Raw genomic sequence first — 15,139 nt, 5'->3', positions numbered from 1 at the left:
GAACAAGCAAGCATAAATTGGCGTAGTATTTGCTTAAGGACAAGAAGAAACCAAGTAAGAGGATAGGAATGAAGGAAGAATATGTGGAAGAGCAGTAGAGAGGAAAGAAGAAATAGTTTTAATTTTAACTTGTAGAAAATGAATAGAAGACAAAGGCAAACACTACTCCTAGTCCATCTGAAATTAAAATTTGAATCTCTTGGGGTGGCATCTAGCTGGAGATGATCTGATGTCTTCAGGATGGAAGGCACTGGGCACGGTCTTGGTTCCCCTCATCATCAGATGTATCTGAAGAGTCATCTCTCTCTGGTTCTCTGGCTCCACTTCTAGGAGCACCCCAAAGCCGTTGACGATCTCTATCATTCAGGTGACGCATCAAGAACCAGAGCATGTGGCTGTCAAACAGGTCAGACTGGCGCATAGTGTCTTCATCTCTGTCCTTCTTGTTTTTCATAATCAGAGTCTTTAAACCATGAAGCTCATTGGGAAATTCACCTATGGGTGCCCAGATCTTGACACTGTGGTCTAAGCCACTAGATGCTAACACAGGTAAGTCAGGGTGGGAATCCAGGCAGTTTATGGAGCCTTCTATGTCTCCTACCATGAACTGAATGATCTGGCATGATGATTTCTCCCAGAAGAAGATGTGGCCGCAGTCACTACCACTCAATATAAACTCACTTTGGGGACCATAGAAATTAACACCTTTTACTGTGGCGTTATTTCGGTGCCCCTTGTATTTCTTCACATACTGGGCTCCATCTTCGTGAGAGGAGTGGAAGAGGTAAATATCTTCGTCATTGTAACTGGCAAGGATCTCTGTGCCATTGTGGTTGTACACAACACTGGTGATGTTCAGTGCGGAATCACAACGCAGCAAATGATGTGGGCAGAATTTCTTGAGCACGCCGTTATTGATTCTCGGGTCAATTTTCCTCCGGTCATAAATCCGCACAAACTGATCTCGTCCACCCACCACGAACTGGCATGTATTGGCAGGATTCACGAAGATGCTATACAGGCCGATTCTCTGCTCCTGGTCTTTGGTCACTACCACTCTTGCAGCAGGCCGAGGCTGTCGGAGATCAATGTTGAAGACCACGGCATCTTCGCCCGAGCTCAAGAATGTAGTGGCGCTGTCTGGTATCACGGCCAGCCTGTGGGAGGGCCCCCTGTGCTGGGCCACATGCCTGGTGCCCCTGCAGGCTGGGGTGCCTGACAGCTCTGCTATGCGCACTTGTCCATCGCGGGCGCACATGGCCAAGAGGGAATCCCCCCCGTTGGGCAGGAACTTGGTGTGGAAGATATTACTTCGGTGGCCACTGGCAAAGTTCAGCACTGTGCCCTGGCATGACCAATCCCACACTTTGACTCTCATGTCGTCGCTGGCGCTAACCAGCCAGTTGCCAGTGTGGTTAAAGTGCACACTATTCACGCAGCCACGGTGGCCCTCGAGCTCAAAGAGCAGACGCAAGCGCTGCACAAAGATTCTGGCCCCGCAGGCCTCGGGGACAAAGCGGGGGCGCAAGCCCAGCTGCCGGTCACGAAGGGCGGTCAGGGCTTTCCAGCGCGGCAGGGGCAAGGGCGAGGTCTCCGCCACCACCCACTGCTCCAGCTCCTGCTCCTGGTCATGGCTCTCCTCGTCGTACTGCACACGATTTTCAAACTCATCCTCCTCCTCACCATCTTCTATGTCCACCTCCTCCATGACCGCCTCATCCTCCTCTCTCTCCTCCTCCCTCTCCTCTCTATCTGGCTGGCGTGTGTTGTGCTGCAGCTCATTCTCACACGCCTTCAGAAATTGCTCAATCTCATCCAAACTGGCAAAGTCAAATTCATCACTTAAATTCTCCTGTGCAGCGTGGGCACCTTGAAACGCGGCCACAGCGCCACAGGAGCCCTCTCCGCTCCCACTTGCTGCCTCCCGAAAACTCACGTTCAGGTCTGGGGCTGCTGCCGCTGCCTCGTCCTCCGCCGCCTCCGCTGCTGCCGCCACCACCTCCGCTGCAGCTGCCACCACCTCCGCTGCAGTTGCTACTGCCACCACCTCCGCTGCCACTGCCTCAACTTCGAAGTCTGAGGCCACCTCCGCCTCCATTTCGATGTCTGAGGCCGCCTCTGCCATTTCGACGCCTGAGGCTCCCGCGTGCTCCGGGGCTGCCACAGCCCCTGCCTCTGCCTCCTCCGACACTGCCTCAATAAAGTTGGAGAGGCTTCTTCTGATCAATTCTGCCAGATCATCTGGACTGCTGCTCCCTGAGCTGGACATCCTGATTTACTCTGGAAGGACTGAGTCTGGCTCAGAAGAGGGAAGGAAAGAGACAAGACCACCTAAGAGGTAGGTGGGCTTGCTAAGAAAGAGCAGACCTAGCGCTAAAAAATGCTTCCCTTCGAGTGAAAAGCGCGCGAGATATAAGCTCCGCCCTCACATACGTAGGGATAATCTTGTGCGTGCTTTCGTGTGGTACGGAAGCTGACGAGGTTCAGAAGGCTTCGACTTCTCTCACAGCACTGCTTACGCTCTGCTATGACTCCCAGTGTCCAGTTCGGAGAGTGGTCACACACGAACGAGCAGGCCCGTGTGTTCTATTCACTTAAAGACTGTGGCGTTGTGCTTCTTGTCAGAGCGTCAGCAAAAGGGATCCTCCTCTAGGTAAAGACACCTTCGCTTGAATGTACTGCATGAAACAGAAATGGGCAAAAGCAAGGAAAGATTAGCCAGGTGACTTCTTGACAAATCCAAAGTACTTTCCACAAACCAGACTATTTAAGAGAAACCTTGAGCGCTTTAACTGGAAAAAATCCCATAGTGTTGCCAGAGCTGTGTGTTAGGTATTAGCGAGTCTTAATGATACCTAGCTGACCCTCCCGTTATTTTTCAGAGCTAGTAAATTGCATTGCAATTTCCCATCTTTGTCCTGCAGAGTGAGTGAAGGATTTGAACCGTGTGTCTTTGGGTTGACAGTGCAACTCCTTACCAATAAATCACAAGAACTCCTATATTAAGTTGCTAGTTTATTGAATTTTAATTCAGAGGATAATGGACGGACAATATTTTAATACTAGTTAAAATACTCAAACTTATTGCCATCTAGTTTCAGCCAACTCAAAGCCGACTCTCCAGCAGTTTTTCAAAAATTGTAAATCCCACTGGAGGAGATAGCCCATTTTTCTCCCACAGAGCGCTCCCACCCTTTGCCTTTGACTTGACAATACAACTCCTTATCACCTGGCCACAAGAGTAGGTAATAGGTTTTTATTGAGACATATTTACACTAAAAATCAAACCAAAACCAAAGCAAAAATCATTGCTTTCTTAAATTAAAAGTTAACTGGGCACCCTACATTTTATTTGCTAAAATCTGGTAGTCTCTCTTAGTGAACAGAGAAATATAGTCCCTCATTGTAACCAAGGCTGACATCAACTGGTTAGTTTAAAATAGACATTGAAATGAGTAACTGCTTCACTAATCTGAGATTTAACTTTTACTGATTTCCTCCATAAAATATATAGATTTATTTGGAGTTGATTCAGTTTAAAGATACTTGGGAGAGCACCAACACATTTTATAGTGAAAAAAGTTTAGTTTTTTGTGATGTCATATAGAACTATCAAAATGGTATATATATTTTCCACAGAATTGTTGGGTGCTTCTTTGAGGCCCTTTAAGGAAGACAACAGCTCCTCAGAGACAGGTAATTGGCATTGTTAGAACTTCAGAGCTTCTCTGAATGAATTATCTAAGGTAATGTCAGTAAATTTTCTAAGGTATACAGTAAACTGCTGACTAAGAATGCTAGAATGAGGAAAACTATTTCCCTCAGAGTAATTGCAAGATCAACGCAAAAGTCATTAAACATAGAAGTCTTCTAAAGAGAGAGAACAGATCCCAAGGCTGTGTCAGATTAAATGCACTGAGCTTAAAATGGAATAAAATAAAAAGGCTATACACAGAAAAATTGACAGGAAAATTCTACTGGACTTTCAGAGAACATGTCATTTCATTCACTCCCCAATATTTTTTCAAGCTAAAAATGCAAAAGTATAACCACACGAGATAGAACTCTTTTTTTTTTTTTTTAGTTTGGATATCATTAGTTTATTACAAAAGAGAGACATAGAGATTATTTACATGATGGAAGATTTCAGATGAACTTCAGTGAAATGGGCAGCTTCACATGATGCCATTTCAATAGTGATTTATTTCAGTCCACATACTTCCCAAGAATATCACCATCTCTAAATAAGAAATAATACTTGTCATCTATAACTACTTTGTTGCCCCCATATTCTGGAAGAAGAACTTTGTCCCCAACTTTCACACTGACGGGCTGAATTTCTCCACCCTTTCCTTTAGATCCAGATCCAACAGCTACTACTGTTGACTGCAATACTTTTCCTTGAGATTTTTCTGGAAGCATAATGCCTCCTTTGGTTACAGTTTCAGCCGCACTCCGTTCCACTAATACTCGGTCAAAGAGGGGAAGAAACCTTCTAAATGCCTGTCCTGCCATGATTCTGATCGCTGCAGCTTGTACCTTACTCCCGCTACGCCGCAGCAAGGAGAGACCTGCGAAACTGAGATAGAACTCTTATACATTGTTGGTGGGATTGTAAAATGGTAAAACCACTCTGGAAGGCAGTTTGGCATTTATTTTCTCAAAAAGCTCAATGTAGGAATTTGATATGACCCAGCTTTTCCACTGCTGGGAATATACCCTGAGAAAATGAGAGCTGAGGCATAATGAGAGACTTGTATACCAATATTCATAACAGTGTTACCATAGCAAGAACATGGGAACAGCCCAAATGCCCAACCACAATGGAATAGACTGAGAAAGTATGGGACAGTCACACAATGGAATACTATGCATCATGCAGGAGCGATGATTTTGTAAATTACTACCTCACATGGGAGGGACTGGAGAGCATTATGCTAAGTGAACTAAGTCTCATAAAGATAAATATAATACCATTGTTGTAGAATGAGTATGAAGGGGAAGCTTAATCATAGAGTCACACAATTTGATGGGTAGAGGGAGGGGTGGATAAAGAAAGGGGAAAGATCCCATGTGAAAAACAATGTATATGAACTTTATTAATTTTGTGGGTATAAAATTAAAAAAAATTTAAAAAGTACAGCCACAGATGATTTTATGGGACTAATATAAATTTGATAAAAACAATAGAAACAAAAAAACAAGGGTAGTAAAAGAAAATTACAGTGATGTCATTTTAAACAAAAATACAGAAGTCCCTACATATGGGGAGGAAAATTAACTCATTAATACCTTTGAATTGTGATGTTGGAGACGAGTGCTGAATATCCCATGGACTGCTAAAAGGACAAACAAGCAGGTCTTGGAAAAGATGTATGTAGCCAGGGTTCTCCTTGGGCACAAAGATTGTGAAACTCCATCTCACATAACTTTGTGTATGTTGTTAGGAGGAGCCAAGTCCTTGGAGAAGCACATCATGGTTGGACAGGTCAGTGAAGAAGGGGAGGTCCTCAGTGAAATGGATTGACACTGTAACTCTAATGGTGGCCTCAAGTTTGTCAGATTGTCAGGATGGCATAGGATAGAGCCGGGTTCAGATCCACTGTTCATAGTGTTGTTATGAGTCATAGTCAACTCTATGGCACTTAACAAAAACATCATGATAGTGTTAAGCTTACCGCAGAAACACATTTATGTCTTAGCTAGAAGGAAGAATTGATGCCTTCAAGTTACAGTGCTGGAGAAGAGTCTTGAACATACACAGACTGCCAAGAAAACAAATAGGTCTATCTTGGAGAGGGTGAAACCAAGTTTCTCCTTGGAGGCTAGGATTTTGAAGCTCTGTCTCATGTACTTTGGGCATGTGGTTAGGAGAGACCGGACCTTGGAGAAGGGCTTCATGCTTGGAAAGGTGGAGGGACAGCGCTGGAGAGGAAGACTCTGGATGAGAAGAATTGATATAGTGACTGGGGCAGTGGGGGCAGGTGTGTTGGAATTAGATTGGCTTATGACAGGGCAGACTTCAGAGCTACTATACATAGGGTCTCTGTGGGTCACAGGCAACTCTACAGTACAAAACAAGAAAGAACCTACTGTTGTATTAGTTTTAAGTGGAAAAAAATATGGCATCACAATGGCAATTTTACTATATTTGACACTTGACTTTTTTAACATCCTTTAGTCTGTATGAAAAAGGAGCGCTGGTGGCAGTGGGTTTAAGGCATCTAGCTGCAATCCAAAAGGTAGGCAGTTTGAAACTAAAGTGAGAATGATTCAGGAGGTGAAAGTTAGTTTGAGAACATTCTTTCAAAGTGGAAATAATTGTATTTACCAATGAGATGAGTGTGGGTGATAAGCAAGGAACACATAGAAGTTATATAATTTGAAGCAGTTCATTAAGTGATCAATGTACATGGGTGAGAACAGGCTACAGGAAATCGCAAGGAAAATATCAGGACCTTGGGACAATTATAGATAGGTAAACATTACGCTCCTAGGACAAAAGAAGGATGAGGTGGGGCAGAAAGTATTGATCCAAACTTAAAACAGAAATGGAAATGCTAAGAATCTGACCTGACAGGAGACTACCATTGCCGTCTCTCAAAACAGGCTATAAGGAGGGATGTGGAGAGGAGAAAAAGCTAGTAAACGGATTTTCCTCTCAGCTTTCTATGTTGTGCAAAAAAAAAAAAAAAAAGGAGAATACTGGATAGGTAAATGTAAGCTACGGAGTCACCAAAGGATACCTACTGGTAGAATTATAACTGTATAATGTCTTGTGTCAAGAAGGGTAAGTGAAACATGTTGTGATTTATTAAGATGAAGGTTAGGGATGGGTCTGAGGGAATCTAGGAAAAAAACCCAAAACAGCCAAGCCTGGAGTCCACACCAACTCATAACCACCCATATGTGTCAGAGTTCAACTTTGCTCCAAAATGTTGTCAGTGGGAAGTTGTCTGAAATAAGATTGCCAGGCCTTTCTTCCTAGACACCGCTGGGTTCAAACTTCCAACCTTTCTGTTAGCAGCTGAGCATCATATTCATTTGAACCACATAGGGATTCTGAGGGAACTTAGAATTTTTATATTAAGTATAAAATGACCATTAAACATTAAGAAACTAGGAACCTTTGGATACATAAATTTGGACTATTTGAACAAAATCAAACCAAACAGTTGCTGTCAGGGAAATTCTGACACATGGCAACACATGGTTTTCAGTAACTGCTACCTTAAATCTTTGTACTCTGCACTACTTAACGATTCATTAGACTTCATAGGACATAGATAGAAACTAGATTTGAATTTGGAGGTCTTTAGCAACATGGAGTGAAAGATATGTAGGGAGTAAATATACAGTTTTGTGAGCAAAACCCCTGGGCACTGGAACATTTATTTGGGAAGAAAAGGAGAGATACAGTGGAAGGAGGGGCCAGTTATACTGGAGACTATGAAGACCTGGTGATAAAGTATTTCATAAAAGAGGTACATATCAAATGTGCCAGGTATTGTGGATAGGGTTATGTTAAGGCCTGAGACTCGATCATTAGATTTAGTAGCAGGGAGTAACCAGTGCCTTGGTGGAACTATTTTATAGGACTTAAGAAGACAGAAGCTTTCCCTGGAAAGCCTGAGGAGAGCAAGGAGAGGGAAGCAGCGAAAACAGTGAGGAGTTTTGTTACAGAGGAGAGAAAAATGAGTGATATCTGCAGCGCAACAGGAAGTTAACTTTTTCAATATTAGGATTACCAAAAGGTGTTATGTACTAATGAAAATGATTCAGTGGTGAGGGGGGAATTTTCAAGAGGTAAATCTTGGATAAAGGAGAGGGACTAGAGTTCAATGCACAGGTGTAAGTATCGTAATAAGAGGAGAGTCACCATACTGGACTCCCAGGCCAGTAGTTGGTGAGATTTAGTGGTGGGTTTGCATGGTCTTTTTTTTTTGTTTGTTTCAATTCTGTCAATGAATAAAGAGGCAGAGGCAACAGTTATGAGTGAGAAAGGTTAAAGATGTGTTTCAACTTTGAGGCATAAGAAGGTATGGTGTGGCAAACCAAGAATGAGAGAATGACTCCAACATGGGAATGGAGAATTGTTGCTGGGAAGCTGAAAGGGTCTGTTTTTATGTCGTGAAAGTAAAGAGCTGGCATGGTTGCTTTTCTCTAACAATTTCAGATGCTGGAAGGAAAGGGTAATGTAGACAAAGAACTGAATTCAAATTTCTTTTTTTTTAAAAAAAAAGTCTAGTTGAAGGTGACAGAGTATTGAAGGGGGAAAAAAGATTAGGTTATTGTAGTATGGGATTACTGTAATAGAGGATCATACAATCTAACTATCTAAAGAGGGAATTAAGAATATGAGGGGAGAAGATAGTAAGGGCAAATGTGATGGGTTCAGCAGATTGCAAGTCCCACTGGAATCAACATTTGCTGTGATCAGCAAGCATGCTCAACCCGAGAGGAACTAGAATCCACTAATGCTTGACTACTTTATAGCCTGTGAATATATATGAAGTTTAGTAGGACAGTGTGACCCGGAGCACTATCATCTATACCCATGCTATTAAAGCAAAAGCAATTTGATTAAAAGATTAAAGCAATTCACTCTAAGACATGGCTGACTGATAAGCTTAATTCTCCCAGAAGCTATTTCCTTAATCTAAAAGAAACTTCCTACTCTGGGAAGATAGACAAGCTAGAGCATGACCAAGATCAGGATAGGGCAAGGTTCAGATAGGTTGTTCATGGGGTCGATAAATATGGTCCCTATGAGTTGTAGTCAACATGATGGCACTTAACAACACATATGGGGGGGGGGGAATCTACTGCCACTTGAATATAGCCAAATACCACCATAACTATAATTGTAGACCAGCAGTATGGTAGCTTGATTCTGAAAATGGCAATCAAAGGGGAAAAAATGTATTACCCTTATCTCATTGCCTCAGTGGATTTAAGAATTCATTCTCCATTATAAGATGCTATCATGAGCCTGTCTTATTTTCTGCCCTCTTGGAAGTAACACCATAGTGAGGGAGATAAGCTTGTAAAGTAGTAATTATCATGAAGTGAAATGCATGCTAAAATTAGTAGAAAATTTTGTACAAAGATTTCATAATAGGTTGGCAAAACTTAAATATGCTTCCTAGATTCTGGGATCATCTATTCCAAATTTCTAGGAAGTCCACCAACTTCAGAACGCCTTTTGAATTAAGAGAGTTGAAATGGGGGGGGGGATACTTCTTTTGAGAATAATGTCCATTTGAGAATATTGTCTAGTATTTAAGAATAATGTCTATTATTAAACAAAACCACACCCATTATTTTCATGGCAATCCTAACCCCTTGTGTTATAGATTAGAATTGCACCATAGGATTGTCTTGGCTATAATCTTTACAACAGCAGATTTTCAGGCCTTTCATGTACCACTCAGTGGGTGTGAACCACCAACATTTAGGCTAATAGTTGAGAGTCACCCAGGGACTTGTTCATTATAAACAAGAAATATGAATAGAAAATGTGCCCTAATGATATTATTAATGAAAGGCCCTGTAAAAATAAGAACAATTGAGCAACGTATAGCCACATAGCATGGATTCTAAGATTTTTTTTCTTTGCCTTGTGTGTGTGTGTCTTCTGACTTCATTCTTTAGTCCCTTGTTTGGGATTGGGTAGAGCAAAAACAGGTGAAGGCAAAGCAGGTGAAGGCTAACATAGGGACTGTGACAAGAGAAAGGAAAGACCATGAAGTTTTGCGGAAAATGGAAAATCTTGGTATGGTCAGAGCAGAGACTTAGTGTAGATAGCGGGAGACAAACAAGGTCAGCTGGTAACTTTGAATAATTTACTACAGCAGGTCTCAAACTTTTTGGTCTCCAAACCTCTTTACATGCTTAAAAATTACAGAGAATCCCAAAGAACTTCTGTTTTTAGGAAAGAGTTCAATCTATTCACATTTGCCTCACTAGAAATGAAACCTGAAAAATATTAATGAATTTATTTCTTAAAATATAATAAATCCACTATTTGTTAACAGAAATAATATATTTTTCTAAAACCTAATTTATGTTCCCAAACAAAACAATTTTAATGAAGGGCTTGACATTGTTTTACAGTCTTGCATATTTTGTATTATCTGGCTTAAGAGAAGACATCTGGATTCTCATATCTGTTTCTTCATTCAATCTGTTGCATTATCACATGTTATATAATGTTTGGTAAACTCATCTGTACACTTACTTGAGAAATGATGGGAATGAAAAAAGGCAAATAATTTTAGAATTCTTAGGAAATAATTTTGACTTTGCCAATGTACTAAAACGGTCTCAGGACCTCCCTTCTCCAAAGGTTCCCAAGACACACTTTGGGAACTGCTGCTTTTTTGGAAAGGTAGAGAGAGGAAGCTGAATTTTATACCATAAGTGTTGGCATTGTTATGTGTTGTTGAGTCACTTGCCACTGATAACGACCCTATGTACAACAGCCCTATACCCTGCTCTATCCTGTGCTAATCTTAGTATCTCCAACACACCTACCCCCATTACCCCAGTCACTGAATCAATCCATCTCATCCAGGGTCTTCCTCTCTTGGTACCTGATTAGACTTGTATTTTATACTTCCCTTGGGGAGGGGGGTGTGTGGAGAAATATAGAGAGGCAAAGCTAAATTATTGGAAACGAATTCAATTTGAACAATTTCTCACATTCTACCTGGAAGAATAATTTTCTAATAATACATTATACTGATATTAGTTGTTTATGTGTTTATGTGTCTGTGATTGTTAGGTGGCGTGCAGTTGACCATGACTCAGAGCAACCCTATGAACAGATCTGAATCTTGCCCTATCCTCCACTATCCTCCTGATTTCAGATATGCTTGAGCCCATTGTTACAGTCACTATGATCCATCTCCTTGAGGGTCGTCTTCTCTTTGATTCTCCATCTTTCCCAGCATGATGTCATTTTTTTCCCCAAGGACTGAGTCCCACCTAACAACATGCCAAAAGTATGTTGTTGTTGTTGTTGATTGCCATCAAGTCAAGCACAACTCATAGTGAACCTATGAACAAAAGACCTGAAGCCTTTCTATAACTACCTTCATTTCTCAAAGTTCATAGTTTCCAGAGGCATGTTGTTTAGAAAATGGATGCCACTACTGCTTCCAGTGACATTCATATATTATATGAATATTCTTCACCACCAAAATTCAAAGGCTTGATTTCTTCTTCTGCAATTATTATTCATCGTCCAACTTTCAGGTGTGTAGGAAGCTATTAAAAATACCATGCTTTTCCCAGAGGTGTGTGGTTCGAATCCACCAGATGCTCTGCTGGAGAAGGAGGGACAATCTCCTCCTGTACCAATCAGATCTGATTTGACGGCACACACACCCACACAAACACACACACACACACAAATAATAAAATAATTTTTTTTTAAAAAAAATCATCCTTTGGATCAGGGCATACCTTAGTCTTTTTCTTTTCTTTTTTTTTTACCAGATAGACACCTTTATTTCACCCTGATTACGCCATGAATTCATAGGGAATAGGTTCCAGCAGCTCGGGCTCCTTTCCATTTGTTCTCACAAAGTGTGCCTCTCTGGGGGGAAGCGGGCTGGCGTTTTAGCTGGACCCAAGTGCCTTTCTCCTTGGCTTCCTTCTTTTTCTGATAATTTTCCTTCACTCATTTCAGGAAGCTGTCTCTGCTCTTAGAGTGCTTAATATGCTCAGTGCGCATGTTAATTCTCTTGGCAAGAATTTTACCCTTAACTTGTTTGTTCACAACGATGCCAACAGCATGCTGGGTAACATTGTAGACTCTTCGGGTTTTGCCATGGTAACATTTGTGAGGCATTCCTTTTTGAACAGTGCCCATTCCCTGGATGTCTACAATATCTCCTTTCTTGTAGATTCGCATGTAAGTGGCCAAAGGAACAACCCCATGTTTTCTAAAAGGCTGAGAGAACATACAGCGGGTGGCCCTCCTCTTTCCCGTTGTGTTCATTTTGGCGGATCACTACAAGATGGCGGTTCCAGCCGAAAAGCCATACCTTAGTCTTTAAATGGGCATCATTGCTCCTTAGTACTTTGAAGAGGTCCTTTACAGCACATTTTTGCAATGCAACACATCTTTTGATTTCTTGTCTGCTGTTACCATATTTGTTGATTGTGGATCTAAGTAAAATGAAATAATTGACAGTTTGAATTTTTCTTCATCACGATATTGTCTATTGATCCAGTGGTGAAGGTGGTGTTGTGTTTTGGGTTTTTCCCCTTGGTGTTTAGATAGAATCTGTGTTGAAAGCGTGTAGTCTTTGATATTCTGCAGTAAGTGCTTTAATTCTTCCTCACTTCCTACAAGCATGGTTGTCTCATCTGTGTAACATAGGTTGAGGAATCGTCCTCTGATCCAGATGCCACATTCCTCTACATATAGTCCTAATTCTTGTGATCTTCTCAGAATATGGATTGAATACGTATGGATAAAGGATACAACCACGACACATACTATGTGTCTAGTTTCCTTTAAATTGAAAGCAGGTACTACTTTTGAGTCATTTTACAACTGCAGCTTTTGTATAAAATGCTTGACACAGATAAGCACCTTTTAAAAATACATTAAATCCAGCTACACATCTATCAGAATATTGCAGAGAATGGTCTTGAACCTAATGGCCATGATCAACAAAGATGGGACAGACTTGGTAGATACATTGAGCTCACCATTGACTGACTGGAAATGCTGTTGACTTAGTTACCAGTGGTAATGAAGACCAGCATAATGATGACCATCCACCTTATATGAGCTTGATACAAAGAGTCTAAGAGTGGAGTTTGAAGGAGTGATTTACTGGTTTCATTTTGAATATGATTAATTTCAGATGCCTCTGGGACCTGAGCCTCTCTTAGCACCATATGTTGTTTTAAAGTTACATAAATGTCTTAACTAATTAAGCCCAGATCATAGTACATTCTAATATTTGTTTTCAGTGTTTGAATATTTTAGTATTTGTTTTAGTACTTTTGATGTTTTAGTGTTTATTTTTAATGTCTTAGTATTTTAAATATTTAATCAGAATTCTTGTATTTTTGCTGTCCTAAATTTCCGGTTCTATTAGAGGATGCCAGTCTAGTGCCAAGCAAGTGGGATTAATTTGGCTTCTGCATGGCGGACTCAATCTTGTTTTCAAATTCACTATAATACACTTCTAAATCCCATAGCGAATGTGGGAAGTTATTCCTACAATTGTGTAAAGGAATCTCCTGGCCACATTCCTAATACATACTTTGAGAAAGTAAGAAATACAACATTCAATGTAACTTGCTGAAACTGGTCAATTTCCCTGTACCTTGCCAGCCTCAACCCAGGTGGATTAGTCCTTTAAAAATGTGACTAAAAGCATAGATTTTTAATAATTCACAATTCATTATATACATCATTTACTTTTTTTTTAAAAAAAAAAGCATTTTGCAAAGTGTGTGTTGTAACAACTTCTGAATGAGGTCAAAAGGTAACAAAACAATCTGGTTTCATGCTTGGAAAGGTTAGCCTCCACAAACAGGGAAGGACATTTTAAACACTAAAGGGATTCGGTTCTTGTGTCCTTTATTGCTGCTCATCATTCCATCTGGCTAGCATTGCCGTTTTGCCCAGTGCTTCTCTATTTAGTACCATCCTGTCTTTACATTTTGTTTTCAATCTACTCTGCAGGCCTAATTGTTAGCCTGTCCCAGGAGAATGTGAATCATTTTAAAGTTAGAAAGCGAAGCATCTGCATAGATAGAATATAGCAGTCATTTCATCATAATTACTCTATTTGTCTTTGGCTTTTTTTTTTTATGTCGAAAATGCATCAATGTCTCCAAAGAATGAATGACTACCACCTGTCTTAAAAGCTGAGAGCAGCCCCCCCAATTCTAATTATTTTTCATTACTTCTAATAAAAGAAACTAGTGCTTGTGCAAGTTTGAGCATTTGGTATATATCACACATCCCATTGGTTGCATAGTTCACTTGCTTGCAGAAAATTAAAACTATAATTTAAAAAATGATACTGTCATTTCCCACCAATTATTAATTGTGTATTTTGTAAAGAGAATATTAAACATAGAAAACTATACACTCATGCATCTTACTCAATGGCGATGTTAATACAATTTAAATGAATAACTATTATTTCTAAGGGTATACAAATTAGATATTCATATAATGTATGAAATAAAGCTATAAACGTACCATAGGGAAAAAAGATTCCTGCTACATCTTTTCTCAAATAAAGAATTAAGTACATATTTTACTAAACACATTTTGGGAGTGGTACCATTATTTATTTCTTACTCTTGTTTCTATGCAGAAGGGAATTAATATTCTCCGTTTGAGGAATAGTTTTTATTTTTCTGTTACTCTTGATGTGATATGTCAGATACTGAAATATGGAGGACCATCCTTCACTGCGGGGCAGAATTTCTGCTCATGCGTGGTATCATCCCTATTTGTCCTTTTGCTTACTATTTTGCCTCATTTTTGCAGACAGTAACTTTTGTCAGCATGCAGGAAACATACTTGGATAGTTCTCAGGATCTTAAACTCTAATACAGTGTTTATCCTTTTTACTAGTTTCTGGCCATCTTTCCCTTCCACCCCCTTCCTAAGCTCTGAATCTATGTTATCTGACATCAATGTGCAAGTACTGTTAGGGTACACAGACTTACTGGTCTGAACATTTCCTGTTATATGAAATTTGTCCTTCTATGTTTGTCTTTGCTTACATGCCCAGACCCCACCCCAACTCTATTTTCTTCGCCAACTCGACTTTCTATGAATATTTATTTGCAAGATTTAGATTTAGGATGAGAGAAGAATCCTATCCTATACCCTTCAACTCTAACCATGGTTTGTAATTGAGCTTTTACTAGAGAGCACTTTTTGGGGTATGCGTGCTCAAAAAGCCTGTTCTTTAAAATACTAATGAATACAGTTCATGGCTTAAAAGGTGAATTATAGGATTTATTTGATAGCATTCAGTTTTCTAAATGCAAATAAAGAAGGCTAGACTGACATGATTTCTATAGGCAAAGGAAATACATATTTACATCTATCCCAAGACCTTTAGAAGCTTATATTTCAGTTTATTCA

The 15,139-nt window shown here is 40.3% G+C and overlaps 3 pseudogenes; all 3 read right to left on the bottom strand.

Annotated features, from left to right (window-relative positions):
* Nucleotides 1-235: 235 nt before the first annotated feature.
* Nucleotides 236-2,269, bottom strand: LOC102864015 (annotated as a pseudogene).
* Nucleotides 2,270-4,206: 1,937 nt separating this feature from the next.
* Nucleotides 4,207-4,515, bottom strand: LOC102858853 (annotated as a pseudogene).
* Nucleotides 4,516-11,526: 7,011 nt separating this feature from the next.
* LOC102863607 lies at nucleotides 11,527-12,016 on the bottom strand (annotated as a pseudogene).
* Nucleotides 12,017-15,139: the final 3,123 nt, after the last annotated feature.

Source organism: Elephantulus edwardii, unplaced genomic scaffold (genome assembly GCF_000299155.1).
Source record: "Elephantulus edwardii isolate Elephantulus edwardi_28Jun2011 unplaced genomic scaffold, EleEdw1.0 scaffold00040, whole genome shotgun sequence".
NCBI classification, from domain to species: Eukaryota; Metazoa; Chordata; class Mammalia; order Macroscelidea; family Macroscelididae; genus Elephantulus; species Elephantulus edwardii.
This window is presented reverse-complemented; position numbering and strand designations above follow the sequence as displayed.